A 19,977-nucleotide genomic window follows, 5' to 3' on the forward strand; every position below is an offset into this window, starting at 1 on the left:
TTGGTGTCAGCAAGAGGCACAAACATCTGATTAAGTGGTGATATACAGAATCACCACTAATGCAGATATGTTAGAGTGAAATAGTCAGTATCTTCCTGATGGTAAATCAGCAGGAGGCTCACTAACACGGTAAGTGCCTGAAATGATCTACTCAGACCAGTGTCACACCCCGAACCTTGATTATTGGGGATCCGCAGTATCGCCAATAATACAAGGATAGACCCGATTATATAGCAATCTGCGGAATTGCTAATAATGCGGGTAGATGTAAAGCAGTGGACACACGATCAACATGGAAATAAACAAAGCAGTAAATATTCACAAAGTTGTGGAAATATCCACCACACGGCAATTCCTCAGAGGTGTGGTTACCTCTGAATGGGAACCCCGTGTGTGAGATCCCCCAAAGTGGCAGTGGAGGAATCTCGGCCTCTGGCAGTAACGGTCTGCTAGGGCCGGCGTCTCAGGGAGGCAAGCCTCAGATAATAACCCAACAGTGGGAGACGTTCCACTGAAGGGAGCAAGGTCAGACAGAAAGAGGTTCGGCAACAGTACAGGCAGCAACAGTACAGAGACGTGAGACGAGAGAATAGTCAGGAACCAAGCCAATAGTCGTTAACGGTACGGGCTGGCAGAGTACAGAATCAGGAAGCAGAAGAGAAGTCGAGACAGGCACAGAATCATACACAGAGAATCAATAACAATAATAATCTCCTAGTCTAGGTGTGAAGTCCTTGGTTTCAACACCTGGGATCTAGTCTAAGGTCTGAGTGCTGACACAGGGTATCGCAAACACAGACAAAGTGTGACTGAAAAGCACTTCCTTATATACTGCCTGGGAGAGAAGTCTCCACCCCAGGCAGCAACCAATCAGAGCAGGCTAAAATGTCAGCTGACCTCCAGGTCAGCTGACACGCTTTCTAAGAGTATAAAGGCGTGTCTGGCGTGCGGCCGCACCCCCTAGAGGCAAGATGGCAGAACCCTGGTGAACAGCATGTTGGTGAGTTTGGAGCAGAGTGCTCGGACGGGTGTGCGCAGCGGATGCGGACGAATTTCCGCATCCCGCGTTGGAAGGTCCGCTTGCCGGACTGGATGCGACCATATTTCCGCAATCCATCCGGCGTTGCAGATTTTTCGTTACAGTACCCCTCCCTCTAGGCGTGGACTCCGGACACGTCCCACCTGGCCTGTCAGGATGGAGCTCATGGAACCGTCTCCTAAGTTTATCAGCATGTAAATCACCTGCTTTGACCCAGGATCTTTCCTCTAGACCGTACCCTCTCCAATGCACCAAATACTGCACTGTACCCTGAACTCGTCTGGAGTCCAAGATCTCCTCAACCTCCCATTCAGGCTCACCATCAACCATGACAGGGTGAGGCGGGAGGGAGTCCACCTGAACAGCTGGTTTCAGGAGTGACACATGAAAGGCTTTCCCCACCTTTAGAGAATGCGGTAACCTGACTCTGTAAGTAACACGATTAACCCTTTCGGAAATTGGATATGGTCCAATATACCTGGGCCCCAGTTTCGCGGATTGCTGCCTCAGAGCTATATGACGAGTTGATACCCAAACCTTGTCTCCTGGTTTAAACTCCCACTCCGCAGACCGTCTCTTATCTGCCTGCCTCTTCTGTATGATGAAAGCCTTTTTTAAATTTTCTCCGACATTAGCCCAAATCCTCTTGAAAGATTCCTGCCACTCCTCCAGGACAGGGAATGGAGAGGTCGACACTGGCAAAGGAGAAAATTTGGGAGATTTCCCATTGACAATTTGAAAAGGCGCATAACCAGAGGACTCATTCCTGAGATTGTTATGTGCGAACTCAGCAAATGGTAGAAACTCCGCCCACTGGTGTTGGGCGTCCGCCACATAACATCTCAGGAACTGTTCCAATGATTGATTGGTCCTCTCTGTCTGGCCGTTGGTCTGTGGATGGTAACCTGATGAAAAGGACAACGACATACCCATCCCCTTACAGAAGGCCCGCCAGAACCTAGAGACAAACTGGACCCCTCTGTCTGAGACAACATTTTCTGGAATGCCGTGTAATTTAAAGATATTTTGAATGCAAAGATCTGCTAGTTTTTGAGCAGTAGGGAAACCACTCAAAGGCACAAAGTGGGCCATCTTACTGAATCTGTCTGTGACCACCCATATGACAGTCTTTCCATTGGAATCTGGAAGTTCTCCCACGAAGTCCATGGAAATATGTGTCCATGGCTCCTGAGGGGAGGGCAGAGACTGCAAAGTTCCAACTGGAGCCAGTCGGGAGGGTTTGCTCCTGGCACAGACGGTACAGGTCTTAACAAATTCCTTGCAATCTTGTTGTAGAGATGGCCACCAGACAGATCTACACAACAATTCTTGGGTTCGGGTAATGCCAGGGTGTCCAGCATTCTTGTGTCCATGAAACAACTGCAGCACTTTGGGACGTAAAGTACAAGGGACATAAAGAACCCCTCTTGGTTTCCCTTCTGGGACTTCTAATTGAAAAGGACTTAAGAGGCTAGGAAGGTCTTCAACTATCTCAGTGGCTGCCAGGATGATCTCTTTCGACAGAATACTTTCTGAGGAAGGAGATGGAGCAGTTTCAGGTTCAAAACAACGAGAAAGGGCGTCCGCTTTAACGTTCTTACTCCCTGGTGTGAATGTAATTATAAAATTAAAACGGCAGAAAAAGAGAGCCCATCTAGCCTGTCTGGGGGTGAGTCTTTTAGCTTTTTCAATGTACTGTAAATTTTTATGATCCGTGTACACAGTAATTACATGCTCCGCCCCCTCTAACCAGTGGCGCCACTCCTCAAAAGCAAGCTTGATGGCTAATAATTCCCTGTTTCCAACATCATAATTTCTCTGGGCAGGGGAGAATTTTCTTGAAAAAAAAGCACAGGGATGAAGCTTGCCCTGAAGTCCTGAACGTTGAGACAATACTGCTCCTACTCCAACCTCCGAGGCATCCACCTCCACTATAAATGGGTAAGCAACATCTACATGACGTAATATGGGAGCAGAACAGAATGCCTCTTTCAGAGAGGAAAATGCCACAACTGCTTCTTCTGACCAATGAGTGGCATCAGCTCCTTTTTTTGTCAAATTAGTAAGCGGAGACACCACCGAAGAGAACCCCTTGATAAATTTTCTATAATAATTTGCGAATCCCAAGAATCTCTGTAGTGCTTTAAGCCCAGATGGTTGTGGCCAATCCCTTACAGCAGAGACCTTCTTGGGATCCATGGACAACCCTGATGTAGAGATAATGTAACCAAGAAAGGCAATCTCCTTTACCTCGAAAACACATTTCTCTAATTTCGCAAACAATTGATTCTCCCTGAGTCTTTGTAACACATACTTTACATGTTGGCGGTGTTCCGTGATATTTTTAGAAAATATCAAGATATCATCTAATTAGACGATTACAAAGCGACCCAGTACCTCCCTAAAAATCTCGTTGACGAACTCTTGAAAAACTGCAGGAGCGTTACACAACCCAAAGGGCATCACCAAGTATTCGTAATGCCCCTTGGGAGTGTTGAATGCCGTCTTCCATTCATCTTCCTCCCTGATACGGATCAAATTGTAGGCCCCCCTTAGATCCAACTTAGTGAAAACAGAAGCCCCGGGAACCTGTGTAAATAAATCGTCGATTAGCGGTAGTGGATACCGATTCTTAATCGTGATCTTATTTAGACCCCTGTAGTCAATACAGGGGCGCAAACCACCATCTTTTTTCTGAACGAAAAAGAATCCCGCTCCTGCAGGAGATCTTGAAGGGCGGATGAAACCCTTCTGCAAATTTTCCTGAATGTACTCGTCCATGGCCAATTTTTCCGGGGACGAGAGGTTGTATAGGTGGCCCCTGGGTGGCATGGTTCCTGGTTTCAAATCTATTGGGCAATCAAAAGGTCTATGGGGGGGTAATTGATCTGCTGCCCTAGGACAAAAGACATCAGCATATTCCTGATATTGTGGAGGTACTCTTTCCACTTGAATCTTAGTAGAACACAAAACTACATTCTGTAAACAATGTTGTGTACAATAAGGCGACCAAGTAGTCAACTGCCCATTCCCCCAATCAAACTGAGGAGAATGTAATCGTAACCAGGGCAACCCTAGTATCACCGTAGAGGTAGACATCTTTAAAACGAAAAACTGTATGACCTCCCTGTGCAGAGCTCCCACTTGCAGCGAGAGGGGAGGTGTCTGACACAGTGGGGACTTTCCTTGCAAAGGAGTGTCATCAATCGCTGTAACATATAAATGCCTTACTACCGGAAGTACAGGGATATTTAAACTTAAAGCAAAGCTTAAATCTAAAAAGTTAGCTGTTGACCCGGAATCTACAAATGCTGTGGTAGGAAAGTTCTGCCCTTCCCAATTTAGGGAACAGGGCAATAAAATTTTTTCTTGTTTTGGAGGTAAAACAATTCCGCTTAGGGTGGTACCCCCTACCACACCTAAGCCGAGGAGTTTCCCGACTTCCTACCACAGTTTTGTGCAATGTGGCCCTTTTCCCCGCAGTACATGCAAAGACCCTCTCTGCGTCTTCTTGACCTTTCCGCCTCCGTGAGGCGCCCGTGGCCTAACTGCATCGGCTCCTCAGTCTCAACTGCTGCCGAGCTACTGGCCCCAGAAGTCCTAGAGTACATGGGGTACCTGCCCTTCTTGTTGTACCTCAGACGCCTATCTATTTTAATAGACAGCGTAATAGCCTCATCTAGATCTTTGGGTTCCGGATGACTAACCATCACGTCAGTTACTGCTTCTGACAACCCATCTAGGTATCTATCCAAGAGTGCATATCGCTCCCATCTAGAGGACACAGCCCACTTCCTAAACTCTGACGCATACTCCTCAGCAGTACTGCGTCCTTGTCTAAGGTTTTTGAGCTTACGTTCGGCCGTGGCGGCACTATCTGGATCATCGTAGATGACCGCCATGGCCTTAAAAAACTCCTGGACAGAAGACAGAGCAGGATGCTCATCAGGTAAGCCATAAGCCCACGTCTGGGAATCTGCATGCAATAGAGTCTTGATAAGAGTGACCTTCTGAGCCTCGGTTCCCGAGGACACAGGTTTCATCTCAAAGTAAGACAGCACTCTGTGACGGAAATTCTGGAAATCTGACCTTGTGCCTGAAAATTTCTCAGGAATGTTCATTTTAGGCTCGCTAAGAGCCGGGGGAGGTAGAACGTTAAGTGGTGATTGCAACCTTTGGACAGTCTCATTTAACTGAGTAATCTGAGCCTGCTGTGCAGTTACAGTAATCTTCAGCTGTTTTAACTCTGCCCTTACAGTCTGAAGCTGGTTTATCACCCCCTCCATCTTACTTCTTTATGGTCTGTGTTTCTGTAACGATTGGTGTCAGCAAGAGGCACAAATATCTGATTAAGTGGTGATATACAGAATCACCACTAATGCAGATATGTTAGAGTGAAATAGTCAGTATCTTCCTGATGGTAAATCAGCGGAAGGCTCACTAACACGGTAAGTGCCTGAAATGATCTACTCAGACCAGTGTCACACCCCGAACCTTGATTATTGGGGATCCGCAGTATGGCCAATAATACAAGGATAGACCCGATTATATAGCAATCTGCGGAATTGCTAATAATGCGGGTAGATGTAACGCAGTGGACACACGATCAACATGGAAATAAACAAAGCAGTAAATATTCACAAAGTTGTGGAAATATCCACCACACGGCAATTCCTCAGAGGTGTGGTTACCTCTGAATGGGAACCCCGTGTGTGAGATCCCCCAAAGTGGCAGTGGAGGAATCTCGGCCTCTGGCAGTAACGGTCTGCTAGGGCCGGCATCTCAGGGAGGCAAGCCTCAGATAATAACCCAACAGTGGGAGACGTTCCACTGAAGGGAGCAAGGTCAGACAGAAAGAGGTTCGGCAACAGTACAGGCAGCAACAGTACAGAGACGTGAGACGAGAGAATAGTCAGGAACCAAGCCAATAGTCGTTAACGGTACGGGCTGGCAGAGTACAGAATCAGGAAACAGAAGAGAAGTCGAGACAGGCACAGAATCATACACAGAGAATCAATAACAATAATAATCTCCTAGTCTAGGTGTGAAGTCCTTGGTTTCAACACCTGGGATCTAGTCTAAGGTCTGAGTGCTGACACAGGGTATCGCAAACACAGACAAAGTGTGACTGAAAAGCACTTCCTTATATACTGCCTGGGAGAGAAGTCTCCACCCCAGGCAGCAACCAATCAGAGCAGGCTAAAATGTCAGCTGACCTCCAGGTCAGCTGACACGCTTTCTAAGAGTATAAAGGCGTGTCTGGCGTGCGGCCGCACCCCCTAGAGGCAAGATGGCAGAACCCTGGTGAACAGCATGTTGGTGAGTTTGGAGCAGAGTGCTCGGACGGGTGTGCGCAGCGGATGCGGACGAATTTCCGCATCCCGCGTTGGAAGGTCCGCTTGCCGGACTGGATGCGACCATATTTCCGCAATCCATCCGGCGTTGCAGATTTTTCGTTACAGTAGGGCTGTGGAATAAATATTCAGTAGTGAGTTGCTGTGTAGTAGGGGTCGGTGGTCCATCTTAAAGAGGTGGGTTTTGAGGATTGCATGAATGTATTGAAGGATGGAGCAAGTCTGATGGGCGGTGGAAGATAGTTCCAGAGGATGGGAGCGGCTGTTGAGAAATCCTGCAGGTACGCGTGGGAATGGGAAATGCGTGGGGAAGTGAGGCGAAGGTCATTGGGGGACTGGAGGGAACGACCTGGTGTATACCTGTGAACAAGCACCGAGATGTAGGTAGGGCAGGTTTTGTGCTCAGATTTATACGCCAGGCATCTCTCCTTGTCATCTGTCTAAACTTATGATTCCTCTCTCCTTATCTGTTTACCTCAGGACTTTTCTCACCTTATCTGGTGCAAAACATGTTTTGACAGTGACAGTTGAGCATACTTTTCATTGACTTTGTGCTTCACTATTTGATGCAATAGTCATCGCATGACTTTTCTATTCCGTTGCAATCCTGCTTTTACAGGTAAAGCAGACTAAGGCTCCTTGCACACTGCAAATCCATTTTCCGATTCCGTTTCCGATTCCGATTTTCAATTCCGATTTTCCCTGAAAACATTTAACAGAAAATCGGATCAAAAAATGCAGCATGCAGTAAAGATTAAAAATCGGAATTGGATGTAAAAACCGATTAAAAAGCGGAATCGGAATCAGAAATGCATGCAGTTTGCAGGGAGCCTTAAGCAAACCAAATGGGTGTACTCAGCTCAAGAGAGGGAAGCCTCCGGATCCTACAGAGGCTTTCCCCGTCCTCCTCCTCCAAAAGACCATCAACATCAACAAAATCGAGCATAGCTCCCAACTGTCCCTCTTTCGGAGGACAGTCCCTCTTTGGGAACCAAATCCCTCTGCTCCTCTTTCTCCCTCATTTGTCCCTCTTCCAGGACTGATGTACAAATCTGTGTAAATATATGTATTAGTCTACTGAAAAATGTGTTTAGCTCTAAACTATATTCCCATAATTTAAATATATAAATATGTTTCTTATTTTCAACTGTTAAAATGAAGGGAAACTAATGATGATATAAAACATAAAGGGAACCTAAACTGAGAGGGATATTGACGTTTCCTGTTAAACAATACCAGTTGCTTGGCAGTCCTGGTGATCTCTTTGGCTGCAGCAGTGGCTGAATCATACACCTGCAACAAGCATGCAGCTAATCCAGTCTGACTTCAGTCAGAGCACCTGATCTGCATGCTTGTTCAGGGGCTGTGGCTGAAAGTTTCAAAGACACAGGATCAGCAGGAGAGTCGGACAACTGGTATTGTTTAAAAAGGAAAAATCCATATACTTCTCAATTTAGGTTCCCTATAAGTGTGGTGTGAATGATAAAAAAACGACATCTTTTGCTTCTGAATTCTTTGTGGTATACATGCTGAGGGGTGTGGTGGGGGTGTGGTTAGAGGTGTGGCAGGGCGTGTCTCAAGGTATCCCTCTTTTTTTATCTCAAAAATCAGGGAGGTATGCATATATAGCCCTTAATCAGAGTTGGCTTAAGATGTAATAGGGCAATGTAGTAGATTGGTCTTTTTGGTAAGCTGAAGTGGAGAGAGGTCAGAGAAGGTGGCTGGCGGGCCCCTTGTCATCCACTAGGCCCCAGGCACCGGCTTAGGTTGCCTGGTGGATGATCCTGCTCTGCCCCTAATCTATGTAGGAACACTAGATTTTGCACCCCAGCAAGTCACATTTACTGATATGATTTATTCAATGTACTTTGTGAAGCAGGAAAATGTCAGTGCCATATAAACAAAAATAATGATTTAGTGTCCGATTCTGGATACCATTAAATGGAAAGTAAACATTCTGTTTATTTCGAGAGATTACTGACCTATTTCATTATCTACCTATGAGAAGAAAATAACAATTTACAAAAATAAAAAAAGTGGTTAGTGTGGTTAGTCTTGAAGAGATTGTGTTGTTTTCTGATTAAATCTGTGGTTTCCCTTTAACCACTTCACCACTGAGGGGTTTTACCCCCTGAGCACCAGAGCAATTTTCACCTTTCAGCGCTCCTTCCATTCATTCGTCTATAACTTTATTATTACTTATCGCAATGAAATGAACTATATCTTGTTTTTTTCGCCACCAATTAGGCTTTCTTTAGGTGGGACATTATGCCAAGAATTATTTTTTTCTAAATGTGTTTTAATGGGAAAATAGGAAAAATGTGGGGAAAAAAATAATTAATTTTCAGTTTTCGGCCATTATAGTTTTTAAATAATGCATGCTACTGTAATTAAAACCCATGAAACGTATTTGCCCTTTTGTCCCGGTTATAAAACCATTTAAATTATGTCCCTATCACAATGTTTGGCGCCAATATTTTATTTGGAAATAAAGGTGCATTTTTTTCAGTTTTGCGTCCATCCCTAATTACAAGCCCATAGTTTATAAAGTAACAGTGTTATACCCTCTTGACATAAATATTTAAAAAGTTCAGTCCCTAAGGTAACTATTTATGTATTTTTTTTAATTGTACATTTTTTAATTTTTTTTAATTACAAAAAAAAAAAAAAAAATGGGGAGTGTGGGAGGTAATGAGTTAATTTTATGTGTAAAAGTCATTTATTTGTATGTGAAAAATGTGTAGGGTGTAGTTTACTATTTGGCCACAAGATGGCCACAGTAACTTTTTGTTTTAATGCGACCTCCAAGCTTCCTTCCGGAAGCTTGGAGGAAGAATAAGGAGGCTGGACACGTGAGTTTTTTCTCACAATGATCGCTCTGCCCATAGGAGAGCAGCTGATCATTGCGGGGCTTAGATCAACGAACGGGAATGGATTTTCCCGTTCATTGATCTCTGGGCGAGCGGGCGGCGGCGGTTTTACTAGCGGCGGGCGGCGTGTTTACGAGCGGGAGCGCGGGCAGCGTCGGGAACGCGGAAAGTACGTGTTTCTCCGTCCCTGGTTTTTAAAGGATGGAAAAAGGGGCGGAGAAATACGTACGCGCGGGGGTAAAGTGGTTAAATGACTTACTGAGGTCGTTTGCTTATTTATGGTTATTTTCTTCCATTTGGATTGTCTCATTCCGTGGTAAACGCGGGTAGATTTAGGCTCGCTCGTAACTCACTGACGTTCCCTTGCTGTATGTTTTGACAGGATGCCAAACGTAGCGCTAGTGCCTCATGAATAAACACAAACTAGCGGCAGATGCCCGGGCTGACAGCAGCTCACTGAGAAGTTTGCAAGATTTGGAGGTCAGAAGGGAAAAGGAGATAAAATATCCAAATATGTTGAAAATAACTTGTTAACCGATGCTGCGTGATGGAATGTTCTGACGTGAAACTCTGGCACTGCTAAACATAGAAGGATCAGTAGCGCTAGTTCAGCCTCTTATTTTTTAATGCACATTTTGCGAATTGCACACCTGTGCTTTTTGCAGTAGACTTACTGGCTTGGTCTGGCTTCTGTCAGGCAGCATCCAATAGCTTCTTTTTGTAAAGAGAGTGGGCGTTCCTTTCAGCACAAAACAGATCACCTGACCTAGCCCACCTCCTCCTACTGTTAACAATGATTAATGGTTTGTGGCCAGCACTACAACTTTATCAAAGTCATGTGTACTCTCGTCTACCTGCCTGCTGCAATAAGAAGACTTTTACTGCCATACCTCCATACAACTTATTGAGATCCGAAATAGGGGCACTTAAGCCACACCCATAATCAAGAATACTATAAGGATTTCATAAGAAAATTATGGTTTTAATGTCTGCACAGATATGATTTTTAAACAGTTGTCTGTGTCTTTGGCTCCATGAGAGAAGCACAACTGTCTTGAGTGCTGTGCAATAAAGTTTATATGTGTTTGGACTATTTTGAACAGGTGTACTCTGCCATTTTTCTCTTTTGAATATTGTATAACTTACCTCCCTCCAGCTCCAGCATTGGTGTCTGCGTCCCAGTCTCCCCTCCTTCATCTTCGGCTCCTCCTCCTTCATCCATGAATGAGACAGCGGGCATTTGGTCCGGCGGGCGACAAATGTGGCCGTATCCCATCAGATCCTGCTTCCGCTGCTCGCAGCCAATCAGGAAAGGGATGAGCAAGGGAGATGCATGGCTGAAGGGAGAGGCCCTCCCATTCAGCCATGCATCTCTTCTCTCCATCCCTTCCCTGAGTGGCGGCGAGCAGCGCCAGAAGCAGAATTCAATGGGCCGTGATCTACAGCTGCCAGCAGCCAAATTTTGCCGCGATCTGCCCATCAGTCGGTCACAATCTACCGGTAGATCACAATCAACCTTTTGGGCAGCCCTGATGTAATTCAACCTTTAGCTTCCATAGAAGATGTTCATTTAAATTCCTCCAATCAGACCAGGGGACCCAGATATTCTCAAAATGTGACAACTGTGGCATATCCAGAAGATACAGTATATCTCCTACAGTTTGTGAGAAAAGGCCTGGCGGCAGATTGATTGAGAATTCCACTCTTGTGCTATAAGCACCTGGACACCATTGCAAAACTTTACTAAGGTCCCATTCACACTTGAGCGTTTTGCCGGCAATTTCGGCAAAACGCTCAAACGCCAGCGCTTTTGAAAGCGCTAATGTAATAAAACCTATGGGCCCGTTCTTACTTGGGTGATTGTCGCTAATCACCGCAAATTGCCCAAAATCGCAAAACACAAACGCGTAGCCTTCACCATTTTCAGGCGATTTCCCGGCGATCGCGTTTCAGTGCTATAGAAGCGCTAAAAGCGATCGCGGAGAAATCACTGCACTGTCCAGTGATTTTTCTGTGTGAAATCGCAGAAAAATCACTCCCGCAAAACGCTGGCAAAAATCACCAGTGTTTTGCGCTTCTAAGTGTGAATGGGGCCTAAGGAGTTCTGGTGTTTGGAGAGTTTGGAGAAAACAATGCCACCTAGGGGCTGGGGGAGACATCAACCTTAAGGACGGTAGAGGCCAGCTGGAAACAGGAATTCCAAAATTTCGACAACACAGGACACAACCACTAACAGTGGAGTTGATCAGCAGTCTGGCCACACCCTCTAAAGCACTGGTCGGAGGATATCAAACCCTGTGTATGCAACAGGGAAGGGGTCCTATACCAATCGTAGAGGATTTTGTATCCGTGCTCTTTCACAGTGCAGTTAATAGAGGACCTTGCGAGACCCTCAAATATAGAATCCCAGTTTTCTTGGAATTAGACAGATACTATCCTGTCCTCCCATTTAGCCATAGCAGGAGTGGCTGAGTCCATCCTACTAAACCAGACCTCAGCTTACATACTAGAGACAAGACCTGGCCTCACGATGTAGGTTTTTATTTACAAGTTATTTGATTATTGCTGGAAAACTGCTACTTAACATTTCCGTAAACCCAAATAATCAAAGCAAATATAATATATTAGTATTCTACAACTCGTAGAAGAAAGAGAATGCAAAATCAATTATACATTTATAATCCTTGATGAATGTATTTTATCTTGAATTCTTTTGACCTAATTAGATTATCCCGGGAGATTAGGTCATGGGAAGATACTGTTTGCTCCAAGGAGTCTTTGATCAAAGAATTAGGTTAAAGTCAAAATAAGTGAAAATGCATATTATTATCTGTGAGGAGCCAGGAAATCAGAATAGACATATTACAATTTATAATCAGCATCGCATCGTAAGCAGACAGGCAAATCAATGGCAGGAATTCAGATTGCTTATTTTAATATGTGCAGAAAACATTTGCTAATTTGTTTTTAAATGTTTCCATAATAATCTCAATGTGCGTAATTGTTTATGAATATTTTGGATACTGATGCCTTTATTTACAGAAATACTACAGCAAATACTCAGTTTTTTCGTAGTTAAAGGGAATCTTAAGACTAATAAATAAATAAATAAATAAAAAAAGCAGTTTAAAGGAAACCAGAGCTGAGATAAACTAAAAGTTTTATGCATACCTGGGGCTTCCTCCAGCCCCATCTGCTCGGATCGCTCCCATGCCGCCGTTCTCAGCTTTCTCCTGTTTCGGTACCGGGTCCCGTAACTTCAGCCAGTTGTAGCCAGTCTGACGTAAAAGAAGTGCGCCCTCTACGATACGCAAAGAGCGCACTTCTCTTACGTCAGACTGAAGTTACGGGACTCGGTACCAGAGCTGCAGAAGGCGGAGGATGGCTGCATGGGAGCGAACCATGCTGATGGGGCTGGAGGAAGCCCCAGGTTGCATAAAACTTTTAGTTTATCTCAGCTCTAGTACATTTTATCTTAGCTGGGGCTACTTGCAGCCCCCTGCAGTGATCCTGTGCCCGTGCTGTCACTCCGCGATACTCTCGTCAACTGTATCGGTCATCGATCATCGTGCTACCGTACACAACAGTGTTCTGCGCATGCACAGTATGGAGAAATTGTTCCTTTGCATCAGCTACGGACACATTTTCTGCTGTCATTGGACGTCACTGCACTGCACAGCACTCTACTTGTCTCCAGCATGCAACTGCAACCTACCCAGTAGTCTTGTGCGATTGAATGGTAGATCACAATAGACACAATGGGCACCCTTGACTTAGATTGTTCTCCATGGCGCCACCTCTGCTGAGAATGTAGCATGTGTACCGCGGCCCATCAGCCTTCTTGATGTGTCAACGAGAGATCCGGCCTGTCATCTCATCTGAGCGCAGGCTGACACTATTGTTGTCCTGCTTCACCTCTCCCGCTCCACCATGCGCCACACATATTTCTTATTTCTGCATAGAAAGCTGCAGCCAAATTTGCAATAACTTAGAAGAATTGGCAATCTTTTGATCATCTCTGGAAAACATTGTCTTCCTGATCTATCACTGGATGTAAAGGGCATGCCTAGCTGAAGAATGGTGGGGCGGAGGCACTCAAAATACATGGGTGTTAAAACTTCATGACGTGTAAACGAGAGGTAATCGCTTACCTCTGCATTGAAAATCCTGAGACTTAAAAATGTTTTTGTTTTTTTCCTGAAAAATGGAAGCATTTTTCAGTGTCAGGATTTTAAATGCACTCATAATTTTATATTATATTAATGGTGGCTGGAACTAACTCTCTGGATTTTAAATGTAACAAATTGTATATTGAATATGAATATCTGAATATCATGTATAGAAAAGTGTATATATATATATATATATTTATATATATATATATATATATATACACCTATCTGTTTTAGGCATTTTTTGTGCTGACCTGAGGAAGCGGCGCATGTCCCTTGGAACGCGTTGTCAATTTTTGAATAAATATTTTTCCAGTTGAATTGGTGTCTGTATCCTCTGAGGAGGTAAGCAATTACGTCTCGTTTACATGTCATATATTTTGGCCCCCACTCCACCCTTCTATCAAGCAGACCTCCTTTGGAGGTAACAGCTTTACAGTTTTCTGAAAAGTGTATTGAACTACAGGAGAGCGACAGTCTAGTATCTGGTAGGACCCGGAGCACCAAGCTGGGATGGTGAATTCCTCGCAGGCTTATACGGTGGTTCAAGGAACTGAAACCCACATTTGTGAGTATATAACCTTGTATACTTTCGCCCCCTTATACCTAACAATACTGCACCATTGGGCTCCTGGTCTCTCTCTACTTCTCATTTAGGTGCTCTTGGTCTCTAAAAGAACCACCAAACCCCTTCTACATGCCTAGCTACACTAAATGGCTAGCACACAAAATAGGTGTTGGATAGGATAGTTTGAGCTGGAGCTGCCCTTTAATAATAAATGACTGTGATTAGCACTTTTCATGAGCTGCTCACTTGCTGAGTACTTGTTCCGCATGAATGGCATGACAGCACTTTCTTGTAAAAGTGGGGCAGAAGCTGAAAAGATTATCGGAGAAAACAAATATATGGCCGCAGGAGAAGATTTAGCACAATTGCTAATCCAGAGCTCAATGTTTATCTTGTAAACAAAAAATAGTTCTAATATTTCTGGCAGGGAGATCTGACGGATGTACTCAAAGTCACTTTCATTTCAAAGCCTTTACTCAACAGCGTTAATACAACGGAAAATGAGATTTAAACCATTTCATGGCAAGTGTGCCGTGTTTACCAGCTTGTGCCAATTACCCACTGTGCACTAGTTGTCTGAAAAGTTTATAGACCGGACTTTCAAAATGTTCAGTATGTGGTGAATTATGAAGACTGTAGACTAGCGAGAGGATTAAAGAGGAAATCCAGTGAAAGTAATGTAATAAAAAAAGTGCTTCATTTTTACAGTAATTATGTACAAATGATTTAGTCAGTGTTTGTCCATTGTAAAATCTTTCCTCTCCCTGAATTACATTCTGACATTTATCACATGGTGACATTTGTACTGCTGGCAGGTGATGTCAGTGAAAGGGGATGCTGCTTGCTTTTTTGGCAGTTGTAAACAGCTGGAAACAGCTATTTCCCACAATGCAATAAGGTTCACAGACAGGAAACTGTCAGGACCATGGTACTGACATCACACTATGGGAGGGGTTTCACCACAATATCAGCCATAGAGACCCCCCTGATGATCCGTTTGAGAAAAGGAAAAGATTTCTCATGGGAAAGGGGGTATCAGCTACAGATTGGAATGAAGTTCAATTCTTGGTTACGGTTTCTCTTAAAGGAAACCGGAGAGGATTAAAACAGAAGCATTTATACTTACCTGGGGTTTCCTCCAGCACCCTGCCTGCTATTACTGGGTAGGCGCCGAACACTTCCGGCCACGGGAGTGCAATAGGGGTGCCCCTGCAGCCAGGCCGCACATGCGCGACTGGACAGTTGTCTCACGGTGGGACAGCAGAGCAGCCCATGGCATGCATAAGGCTGGAGGGAGTCCCAGGTTGCTTCTGTTTTAAACCTCGCAGGTACACTTCAAAGTGAACCTACAGTGAAAATAAACTTATTAGATAATCAATTATATGTATGGTATGGATGATAGAAAGTTAGTAGTATGGAAGATAATCTCCTATTTTTATTTTTAGTCTTACAATTGTATTTTTAAGATTTCATTAGACTGTCACAGCTGCAGTTTGCAATCCACACTCTGCCTTTTAAACTGAAAAGTATACAGAAGTAATGACCCTTTAAAGCTGGCCATACACTAGGCCGATTCCCCGCCGATCGACAGCAGATTCGATCACTGGGATCGAATCTGCTGTCACATCGTTCACGCTACACGCTAAATTTCAAACTATTTCGTCCCAAAATAGATCGATCCCGTCGATCGCTCCATGTGGGAAATTACCGTCGATGGCCCGCGGGTAGGGAGCGCGTCGCTAGCGGCGGTTCGAGTGCCCGACGACCGACGCAATACAGCTGCAATACATTACCTGCTCCGCCGGTGTGACTCCCCAGGTCTCCGCTGTCTTCTCAGCTCTGGTCTGGTCTCCGGGTCCGGCATGCCGGCATGCTTCACTTCTTCCTGTCCCGGCAGGAAATTTAAACAGTAGAGGGCGCTCTACTGTTTAAACTTCCCCCAGACAGGGAGAAGTGAAGCATGCCGGACCCGGAGACCAGACCAGAGCGGAGAAGAAGACAGCGGAGACCTGGGGAGTCGCGCCGGCGGAGCAGGTAATGTATGCAATTCACAATCTGTTTGCAGTAAAGGTAGCCATACGATCCCTCTCTGATCAGATTCGATCAGAGAGGGATCTATCTGTTGGTCGAATCTGATGGCAAATCGACCAGTGTATGGCTACCTTAACTTTCCTGCAGTAAAATTGCATTATCTCCCTTCTCCCTTTAGCTTCTATTTATTTTCAGGACCAGAGGGATCAGGCCCCTGGACCAGAGGGACCCATTAGGGGCCCTACTTTAGCCACTGTTTTAGCTCAGCTAAAGCAGTCTCGGCTCTCTCTGTTCAGTTTTTTTCTTTGTTTTTTTTTTTTGTTTTTCACTGAAGTTCACGGTTAAGTGTGACACTATCTTCGTTTGATAAATAGGTACATGTTGAATAACAAAAGCTGGGTTTCATAAAAAAATTAATTAACCTTACCAATTTTTTTCAGCGCTTCTCAACACAAGAATAGAGGAGGAAGCATGGGGAGGGTTTGTGTGACCTTCAGCAGGCAGAGTGCAGCTGGGACTGCTGTACGGTTATTCTTTCCCGCAGAGCCTGTATGTGCATGCTTGCCATGTGTTTGATGTATGGGCATGTGAACAGCACACAGACGCTTGCCTGGATACCTTTCACACAGGACCTGGCAGATGACAGCTGGGGGGGTTGGCAGCTCACACTGTGGAGAGCAGACGGGAGGATAAGAGGGGCATTACACAAAAAAGTGGAACTTTGCTTATGCGCCAAGGGTGTCGTTGTGACCTGCCAAATATCCAGGATGAGAGCAGCGAGTGACTGAAGAAGAATTGTGCCTCATGTTCACATATCATCAAGTCATAATACAAAGCTGCTGGACTCTCATGCCTGGAGACTGGCATATCTGTCTTCGGGTAATTCCCAAGTTTGTTGTCTCTTCAAAATGATACAGATTTCCTAACAGGATATCTTTATTTATTTAGTGCTGCCAGCTCTCAAATTATCCACTAGGCGCTACTATACCTGCAATTTACATAGTTACATAGTTATTTGGGTTGAAAAAAGACATACGTCCATCGAGTTCAACCAGAAAACAAAGAGTATAACACCAGCCTACTCCCTCACATATCCCTGTTGATCCAGAGAAAGGGGAAAAACCCTTACAAGGCATGGTCCAGTTAGCCCCAAAAGGGAAATAGTTCCTTTCTGACTACAGATGGCAATCAGATAAAATCCCTGGATCAACATCACTGGGCATTACCTAGTAATTATAGCCATAGATGTCTTTCAGCACAAGGAAAGCATCTAATGCTGGGCATACACGGTGAGATGTTTTTGTTATCAATCGAGCCGTTGATGGCTCGATTGATAACTTCCAACGTGTCCGATCACCGCGCCAGATCGATACCGCGCTCGATCCCTGCTGGCGGACAATGGAAGAAACAAGCGTCAGATAAGGAAGCGCCCACGGGGACTAGCGCGAATTGATCCGGGCGCCCACGGGGACGCGCCAGTATCGAGCCAGCGACTCGATAGCGGCAGACAAACGAGCTGTGTATGCCCAGCATTAGCCCCCTTTAAATGCAGATATAGAATTTGCCATATCTACTTCCTGTGGCAATGCATTCCACATCTTAATGACTCTTACTGTAAAGAACCCTTGCCCAAATAAATGTCTAAAACGTTTTCCCTCCATGCGCAAATCTTGTCCTCTAGTCCTTTGTGAAAGCCTAGGGACAAAAAGCAGCAACATTGCGGTGTATGCAGCACCAATTTTACTGAAGGTCCACCAGCGCCCATATTACTATGCATATGTAATAAGGGCGCCTGGAAAAAGGGCACAGGGAATTGCCTTTTGTAGAATATCGGTATATATTTCTTATTACTTCTGATAGTAAAATATTGGTAATCTTTGCCGATATTTTACTTTGACTTAACCTCAATGTATTCTCACACAGATTCTTCCTACCGATACCTAAACCTTAACCCCCCCCCAACCCGGTGGCTCTTAACCCTTAACTAACCCCCCTGCCATGGTGCCTAACCCTTAACCCCCCCAACCCCACAAAACCACAATTATAAGCAACAGATGGCACTTTTGGTCACTTAAAAAATTGCGACTATAAATAGCGGGCGCTTCGTACCGGCTATTTCTAGACATGCAAGATTCCATCTATTGTCACTAATCGCCACTCCACTTCTATCGCTAAGAAACCCCTGCCACAAAACTGCAGTTGGTGGAAATAGTTGGAATTTGGGGTGCCCAGAAATTGCGGTTATGATAGCTACAATTTCCGGGATGCCCAAAATGTAATCTTTTGCTGCATATTATTTCAGCATTTTATCGGCCTCTAGTGGAATTTCCCTCTATTTCCACTAATCGCGGCTTTTATCATTGTGTCAGCACCCTTCTTTCTACTTCACTCAGTGTGCCCTTTTTTCCTGATTTGAAATTACCTGCTTCATTCTTTAAACTGTAACTGCAGCCTGGCATAATGTAATAATAATAAAAACTCAGCTCACAACCCCTTATTAAAGTGTAACTGTCGGGGCATAAAATCAAAAATCAATTCTTTATTTTTATCTGGTAAACAAATAAGGATGCTAACCAGGCAATCCAAAAGTTAAAATTGCTATTCCTTTTCTTGTTGATAAATGATCATTCCCCAGTTTACCTGACTCTTATTTGGTACACACAAAATTTGGTACGCACAAAGGAAGTTGCAGGGCATGCTGGGTTGTCCTTTTTTACTTCTCTACTTTCCCCTCAGACTTAACTAATGCAGCCTGATTGGTTGAAGCCTCTTTCCCTCCTGTTTTCCCTTCTCACACCTCTGTTCCTCTCTGATTGGCCAATATTTCTCATGCTGAGACAATGCACTTTCTATAGTGAAGTGCAGGCAAATCTGGCAGAGAGTAAGGGAGGAAATGATATCAGGATTGGCTTCAAAATAGCCACAGTTAAAATTGGAAATGCCAAGAAGGATTTTCTCAGTGCAATACGTGTTATGTACGCAGAGCAAGTATTTATCTACTTATAAACAGTATGTGTTGTTGTTTTTACAGAGATAATATGGCTGACAGCTCCTTTTTAACCATATACAGTAGATATCCTACCTGTCTTTGGACAGAGTAAAGTCATCTGTTTGACACACAATTCTCTCAGGTCAGAGGTGTAGGACCTCCTGAAGCTCATCAACAACTCCTTGTCAATGGAGAATGGCCGCATTACGCAGGCGACTGACATCTATGCTGAAGCCTGCAGCCGAACGGCAGCTCTGTGCTACTGCACGAGGGCAAGCTGTTCTGCACCTGCACTGTGCAGCTGTGCTCGGCTGTGAGCTTCAGGGGTCCCAGCGGCCAGCACTCTAACCACAACCACAAGGTGGAGGGGAACAGGGGAAACCTCAGGAGGTAAGTACCCAAATTGGGCAGTTTTTTCCCTTCAGGTACACTTTAAAGAGCTCAACAAGGAAGAAAAGAAAGAAGAAAGCTGGCACATCCAAAATCAATCTTTATTAGTTCCATGTAAAAATATGGCCAAAGTTTCAGAGCCACGTAGGGCCCCTTTGTCAAGGCAATATTTGCTCTGAGGCAAAGATCTGTTTGCTGCTGTGCTAAAAATTCTGCATAGGAATTCGGGAGTCTGGCTCCTCTAAAACACTCGCGGTCAGCGATGTGTATTCATCTGGGGTCAGCAGCAGCAAGATGAATACACTCAACTCACAACCCCTTACAGCAGCAAACAGATCTTTGACTCAGAGCAAATATTGCCTTGACAAAGGGGCCCTACGTGGCTCCGAAATGTTGGGTCATATTTTTACATAGAACTAATAAAGATTGATTTTGGATGTGCCAGCTTTCTTCCTTGTTGAATACTGCATAGAGGGCGTCATCCTTCTTTTCAGCTGTCGCACTCCCCTTAAAGACTATGGGTTTGATCCATTAGTGAGTGCGAGACAATACTTCCAATGTGAC

General features: G+C 44.6%; 1 protein-coding gene across 11 annotated transcripts in view; it reads left to right on the forward strand.

Moving 5' to 3' along the window:
* The window catches only part of MTUS2 (microtubule associated scaffold protein 2), a 737,980-nt gene that overhangs the window by 235,047 nt on the left and 482,956 nt on the right, over positions 1-19,977 (forward strand). The window contains exon 1 of one of the 11 annotated variants that reach the window (XM_068267022.1): positions 13,707-13,780. The exons of the other annotated variants lie outside the window; for them this stretch is intronic. The gene's annotated coding sequence lies outside the window, so the exon portion shown is untranslated. Of the gene's footprint in view, positions 1-13,706; positions 13,781-19,977 lie in introns of those variants that run through there. 11 annotated transcript variants of the gene reach the window in all.

Source organism: Hyperolius riggenbachi, chromosome 2, assembly GCF_040937935.1.
Source record: "Hyperolius riggenbachi isolate aHypRig1 chromosome 2, aHypRig1.pri, whole genome shotgun sequence".
NCBI lineage: Eukaryota > Metazoa > Chordata > Amphibia > Anura > Hyperoliidae > Hyperolius > Hyperolius riggenbachi.